Below are 7500 nucleotides of genomic sequence, written 5' to 3' on the forward strand. Positions count from 1 at the left end.
TGAGGTTAGTTAAATCTGCAACCTTCATCTGTTTTATTCTACTGTTTTGCCTCCACATTAATATAGTTATTATTTGTTTATAATTACGTCCTGGCTGGTGGAGACTGCCTATGGGTATATTGTGTTTAATCCTAAAATAATGTTGATTGATTTTACACATGTATATATATATTGTAAAGTGGAAGATGCATTTCATTTCAACTGTAATGTAAGAAGATTTTTTTATTATGTATCATATATATTCAATATAAATTAAAGAGATTTGTAGCTGTCACTAATTTAAAGTTCCATTCACTAACCAAGAACCAGCCCTTTTAAACGCACAACAGGCTAGTAGGAAAATAACAGCCTATTATAATAATGAAGAAGATTGTTCCATGACAGTGCATCTAAACACTACGCTGGCTTTGGATCAAGGTCATGTACAGCGACCGCTGCTGTCTCCTGCCCATAAACCTTGTCTCAACAATTTCTCTCTATTTATTTATAAATAGATAGATAGATAAATATTCTCTCTCTCTCTCTCTCTCTCTCTCTCTCTCTCTCTCTCTCTCTCTCTCTCTCTCTCTCTCTCTCTCTCTCTCTCTCTCTCCTTCTCCCTCTCCCTCCCTCTTTCTCTTCCCCTCTCTCTTATACACTTTCATATTCATATATACGACATACCATCCAAAACCAACTTGTTGACTTATTTTGCACATTTCTTAATATACATGCGATCCAGGCAATCTAGAGCAGGATAGACTCGTTCATTGCAACAAATGTATAAAAAAAAGTGTGATGTTCATCTTCATTCATAACTTTTCTACTAAGTGCGAAAACCCAGTAACAAATTTCATTCTGATAACTGTAGAAAAGGGATTCATAATATTTATTCCCATTCATACCTTTTTATCTTGAGCAGGACATTGATATCGCCACGAGGGTCTAGAGACAGCGTCCATTGCGGCAAATGTAGAAGACATGACATTCATTCACATGCATATAGATATCAGTACGAAAAATAAGACATTACGACAAATGTAGAAAATACATATTATTTATTCTCATTCATACCTATTTTTTCTACTAGAGAAGGACATTGAACTCACTTCATAGTTTTTACACGCTCCGCAAACCTTTGCCAAAGATTTCCCATTTCAAGTTGCCATATGTCCCTACTTTGTTGTGTTAAGTCCAGGTCTTGTGTTTAAAAACTGTTGGCGTTGTTTTAGATTCTAGTAGATCTTTGGTGTTGTTTTATCTATGTATATAGTGATGGGAATAGTGGTTACGTTAATTGGGAATGAGTGAATAAAGAGATTTCTAAAATGGTTAGCGGATGTTATGCCATGTTGTGTGAGTGTGCGTGTTAAGACTTAGTGAGAGAAGTTGACTTTCCTTGAATAGACTGCAGGGAGATAGTAGTGTTTGGGAATTAACAGCCCAAAAAAATAAAATGGCTCCTAAAAAATGGATGCTGGAATTGCCTTTTTTTGTTGAGGCGGCTAGAGTTGCTGAGTCATGGTGAGGCGGGTGGGATGGGGTGGGGGGGGGTTGATGGTTGACTGAGCAGCATAAGTTTTGTTTTGTTTTTTTCTTTTTTTGTGTGTAGACCTATTTTTGTCTTGATATCCAAACACTTTTTTGTATATTTTCTGTCGGCTGGCGCGAATTAAAAAGTTGCTTGTTCTCTGGCTCCTCTCTCTCTCTCTCTCTCTCTCTCTCTCTCTCTCTCTCTCTCTCTCTCTCTCTCTCCTTTCAGCATCTCTTTTCTTCCTCTTCATCCCCTCTTTTTCCTTATTATCATGGCTCTTTTGTCTTTGAATGAGCTTATCAAAAATAATAATAATAATAAATGAATAATAGTAACAAGAATAATAATAATGATAATAATAATAAATAAATAATGATGATAATAATAAATAATAATAATAATAATAATAAATAGATAAATAGGTAAATCATCAGACTTAAATAATCAGAAAATGCATAGATTTCAGAGAAGATAAGTCTATCTCCTTATAAACGCCCTTAGGGTTGAATCCACTACCCAAACGCTGTCCTTAACACTGCCAATGTTTTTCTCAGGCTCTTAGGCTCGAACAGGTCATGTAGAAATTATCATAGGTTGTCCAACAAAAGTGCTTTTGTCTTTAGAATGTAAATACTATTACATATATATATATATATATATATATATATATATATATATATATATATATATATATTTGCTTGTGTGTATATATATATATATATATATATATATATATATATATATATATATTATGTGTGTACACACACTTATATATATATATATATATATATATATATATATATGTGTATATGTAGATATATATATATATATATATATATATATATATATATATATATATATATATATATATATTTTTTTTTTTTTTTTTTTTTTTTTTTTTTTTTTAGGTATGTATGTATGTAAATGTGTATATGTATATAAGTTTTCCTGTCAATAGAAAGAACAGTCCCTTATTCATTTATTTATCACTGTTTTCCTATACATTTTAAGGACGAGAAGCATGTATAGTGTTCTAAAAGCAACGATATATCGCCGAGAAATTATGAAATGGCTTCCTGCTGACAAATAGCTTCGTACCCAATAATTCCTCGTCTGCACACTTGGCTTTCGTGAAGATTTTGTCTGAAAATTTATTTGTGGTTTTGAGTTGAGTTAGACTATATGCTTATAACGTCATTGGATTTTATTTATTCTATAGAACGAAGAAGAAAATATATACAAGAAGAAGAGAGAGATATTTAAATGTGTCCTTTGTATTCAAGGATATTTTTTATGTGTGATTAATAAGAAACGTTTCATTATAAAAACTGGGAGTTGAAGGCTTTACACAATGTGTGTGTGTGTGTGAGTGAATGAGTGAGTGTGTGTGTGTGTGTGTGTGTGTGTGTGTACGTGAACGAGTGAGTGTGTGCGTGCAGATAGAGAGAGATTACTGTCTTCCTCTTCCTCAGATAAATAGCTCGCTGCAACTTTTTAGTATCATGTAGACAAGGGGAAGATGCAACATACTCCGGAAGCACATAAATTGCTTCGTCAGTCTGTCTGTGCTTCCCCGACCCTCCGCCTCTTCTTTCTTTCTTCTGCTTCCTTTTTCTCTTTCTCTTTCGCTCTCTCTGATTTCTCTCTACGTCGTTCGCTCTCTCTCTGATTTACCTCTCTTTCGCTCTCACTCTCTGATTTTTCTCTCTCTCTCTTTAGAAAAAGAAAGAAAAGGGAAATGCTTTGCTGTTTACCTACAAATCCATCTCTCTGTTTATATACAATGGGTAAATATCCCTCAATCCCTTGCCCATGGGTAAGGGGCGGCTTGGGGGCGGAGACTGTGGCCCAGGGAATCAGCCCTGCCTTGGACCTCAGCCCTTTATTGGAGAGCAATTTCCCTCATATTTGGTTATGATTATCAGACGCGTTGCAGTCAAAACAATTTCATTTTATAGACTTAAGAAATTCATTCACTATCTTTAAGTCTAACCTCATCCCATTGCTTCACGTACGAATGCATTATAACACATAATATACGAATTATATAATTATCTATTAGTGGTCTTTAGCCAAACAATGTGCTTTGCATTCTGTCCACTTATCCTAATCGTTAACTCATTTTTACCCTTTTCGCCACGATACTTCATAAATAATAATAATATTGAATAATGACGATAATAAATGAATTATAAATATATATAATAATTGAATAGAGATAAAAAAATAAATAGATTACAAATAAATATAATAAATAAATTTTAAATAGATATAATTGAACAAATTATAAATAAATATCATAAATAAGTAATAAACATATAATAAATAAAGTATAAACAGATATAGTAGATAAGTAATAGTAAATAGTCAGCAAATAGTAATAATGTTGAGTTAGAGAATAACTGAAGAAAAAACCGAGAAGAGGTTTAAAAAAATAGGCAGACGTCGATTCAGGGAAAAGTTGCACCATGTTGTTCCCTTGCACGCTGCACTGTCTTATTTTCTTTTGCTTTTGCTTTTCTTTTCTTTTTTATTTTATTTTGTTTTTCTTTTCTTTTGCTTTTTCTTTTCTTTATTTTTTTTTATTTATTTTTTATTTTTATTTTTTTTTTGCCTTTTCTTTTCTTTATTTTTTAGTTTAGTTTAGTTTATTTTGCTTTTCTTTTCTTTATTTTTTTCATTTTTCTTTCTTTCTCTTTTTACTTTCTGGCTTTTTTCTTTCTATTTTCTTTTCTTCTCTTTCTTTTTTTTCTTTTTTCTATTTTTCTTTTTTTTTCTCTTCCTTTCTTTGTATTTTTGTTTTTCTTTCTTTCTTTCTTTCTTTTTTTCTGTTATATTCTCTCTCTCTCCTTTTTTTTCTTGTCTCTTTATTTCATTATTTTTCGTTTTTCTTTTCTCTATATTTATTTTTTTCCACTTTTCTCCTCTTTCTTTTTTCTTCCTTTTTTATTTTTCTTCTCTTTTTTCCTCTTTCTTTTTTTTTCTCTTCCCCTTTTTCGTCTTTTCTTTCCGACTTCTTTTTTCTTCTTTTTCTTCTATTTCTCTTTTTTTTTCTTGGCTTCTTTTCTTCTTCTTTTTTTTCCACTCCCAGTAATTGATAATTTCCGGTTTCTTCTTTTTCTTCTTTGCTCTTTTATTTCTATTCTCATTTCCTATTTTTATTTTTATTTACATTTTTTTTTTCCTTACCTTTTCTTTTCTTTCTTTTCATATATATATATTTTTTTTTTTTTTTTTCATTTGACAAAATAAATAAATAATTAAATAAAACACAAGATCCACTCTCAGTATGAACCCTGACGAAGATTTTTTTTTCCTTTTTTAATAGAATTAATAGAATATAAGATTTTAAAAAAAATCTTGATGCGTATGTGAACTCAATGACCTTTTTATTTATAGGACTTTTTGGCTCGTTTTCTTTATAACTTGTTTATTCTCTCACTTACCTTCGCTTCTTATTTAGCTTAGATAACGTTGGATGATAAAAAAAAATCAAATAAAGAAATATTTATATGAGGGATGCAGAAAGAAATACGAAACACTGAAATAAAAGAGAGGAAAAAAAACGGAGACGGAGGAAAATCAGAAAATGGAAAGAGGTAGAGAAAGAAAGAAGGAAAAAGAGTAAATAAATAAATGCAGAAAAAAACCTCAAGGATCACCTGAACAAAAGAAATATAACAAAAAGTAATTTTCCACGAATGTTCGCGTATCCGTTAAGCTGAGACAACGTTCCTATACGTTTACGAAAACCTTTTATAGGGGAGAGACAGGTCCATTTCTTTCCTACGTGAAGGTGGGATACGTAAAATAGTTTTGGAGTTTGTGAGTCACAGGAATTTATGACGGTTAGGGGGTATTCTACTGAAATGGAACTTGTGTTAAAGGCTTGAGTGAATGATATAGCCCACGTGTTGTGTATATATGCGCGCACGCTTAGTATGTGTAATTGCTTAAGATGGGTATGTGGGTTATTTTCTGGTATACATATGCACACGGCAGCGAGTGTCTTTATCTCCTTATACATATATATATATATATATATATATATATAATATATATATATATATATATATAATATATATATATATATATATATATATATATGTGTGTGTGTGTGTATGTGTGTGTGTGTGTGTGTGTGTGTATGTGTATGTGTGTATGTATACACACACATAAAACATATATTTCTATATACATATACGTGTGTGTGTGTGTGTGTACTCGCGCTGTCTATATGCTATTTACGATTAAATATTAGTTTCGGGACAGCTACCACTACAGGAAGTAGTAGTTCTTCTGACCTGCCTTCATCGCTACTTCGCTGTACTTTTATCATTTCCAGCATATTTTTCGGAAGCGAGACGAAATGGACAATGTGTCACTTTCTGCTCTCCAGGTGCTCGGTCGGTTGCAGGATGTAAGTGCTGGTTTCTGCTGGCTAGTCTTTTGTTTTCTCCGTCTGTCTGTTTCTGTCTATTTATCTATCTATTATCTCTCTCTCTCTCTCTCTCTCTCTCTCTCTCTCTCTCTCTCTCTCTCTCTCTCTCTCTCTCTCTCTCTCTCCTTCCCTCTCTCCTTCCCTCTCTCCCTCCCTCCCTCCCTCCCTCCCTCCCTCCCCCTTCCCTCCCTCCTCCCTTCCCTCTCTCTCCCTTTCTCCCTCCCTCAAGACAGTCTCAATTATCCATGCTATAGCACTTGACCTCGCAAAATCCGGGCCAAGGTCATGCCTTCCTTTTCTTTTCAATTTTGGTTCCTTCGTGCGCACTTCCAGAGTCTTTTACCCTGAAATATGTCTTATCTCTTTCATTTTTTTGTCTGTCTGTTTTGAAATGGTGTCTTCTTGTTCATAGCCAAATGCTGGTTTGATTCCGTTTCTTGTATGGTATATAGGAATTCATTTTTTAATATATAAACATAAAATTACTTAAACTCACGCCCCTTTATTTTATAGTTCCTTTGAGATCTCCCCTACCTTGGTCTAATCATCACCATACTCTTCAGTTTATGTCGATTTTTAACACAACCTGGGGTCGATTTCTAACACAAGCCAGTCACCAAATATTAAGATGGAACCTACCTTTGGAGAAGGAGTTAAAACTTATGGAGGAAATCTTAGTGAGTTGTGATTCCGTTTCCAGGATGTCAGAATGAGGTTCCCAACCATTGTGAGTCTCCACGTGGTCCCACTGTTGGCTGGGAAAGAAGTAAAAATAATGTTTACTAGCGTTTATTGTGGAACTGTGTTGTAATTTTATGTTTCTCCTTTAAATGTTCATGGTCAAAGGATGCTTGCTGTACGTGAATTAGTGATTATACTTTGCTTTAAGAATTCATCTTTCCTTTGTTCTGATTTTTATTACAGTTCCCAGAAGTGCTGTCGGAATGGACCAAATCGGTGTATGTAATAATCGGTGGTTATTGCGACCTTTGTAAGGTATGGATGAAAATGAATAATTCCACAATACAAGTATGTAATTCATGATATCATATATTGTGGTATCTATCATTCTTACACATACCCTTTCTGTTTTTTAGTAATGTAAAGTCTCACGATCCAAGTCAACTGCATGGCACCAATTCTGGAACTATGGCCATGGCTTTCACTTGCCACTCAATGATAACCCTGTATCATGAGCAATTAGGAGGCGCCCTATGATACCAGTTATAATCGAATACCATGTTCCATTCGCAGAAGAAAATGTTATACGCTCGTAACTAGCATCATGGTTTCATTATTTAATGAGTAGTGTTACGATTATATAGTGAATGATGTATGTAAGCAGTTGGCGCCACAAGATACCACTGTTGCGCATAACGAAGGTCAACTTGCAAGCATTACAAGAATTTTAATACACCATTGTTCTCGCTGACAAACACTCCATGTCATTTTTCTGGTCATTTGTAGTTTTATACAGCAGTCACTGTAAATACATGTTTGCATATACACACTTCTGCTTTTGGCACCGACTCTAAATCGTCACTTA

At 33.3% G+C, this 7500-nt stretch overlaps 1 protein-coding gene across 1 annotated transcript in view; it reads left to right on the plus strand.

Annotated features, from left to right (window-relative positions):
- Window positions 1-115, plus strand: part of LOC119573362 (lysophosphatidylserine lipase ABHD12-like) — a 24601-nt gene extending 24486 nt beyond the window's left edge. The window contains exon 14 of the transcript XR_005228802.1: window positions 1-115. This exon is cut by the window's left edge and continues 17 nt beyond it. The gene's annotated coding sequence lies outside the window, so the exon portion shown is untranslated.
- The last annotated feature ends 7385 nt before the right edge of the window (window positions 116-7500 follow it).

The sequence above is a fragment of the Penaeus monodon genome, chromosome 5, assembly GCF_015228065.2.
Source record: "Penaeus monodon isolate SGIC_2016 chromosome 5, NSTDA_Pmon_1, whole genome shotgun sequence".
Lineage (NCBI taxonomy): Eukaryota > Metazoa > Arthropoda > Malacostraca > Decapoda > Penaeidae > Penaeus > Penaeus monodon.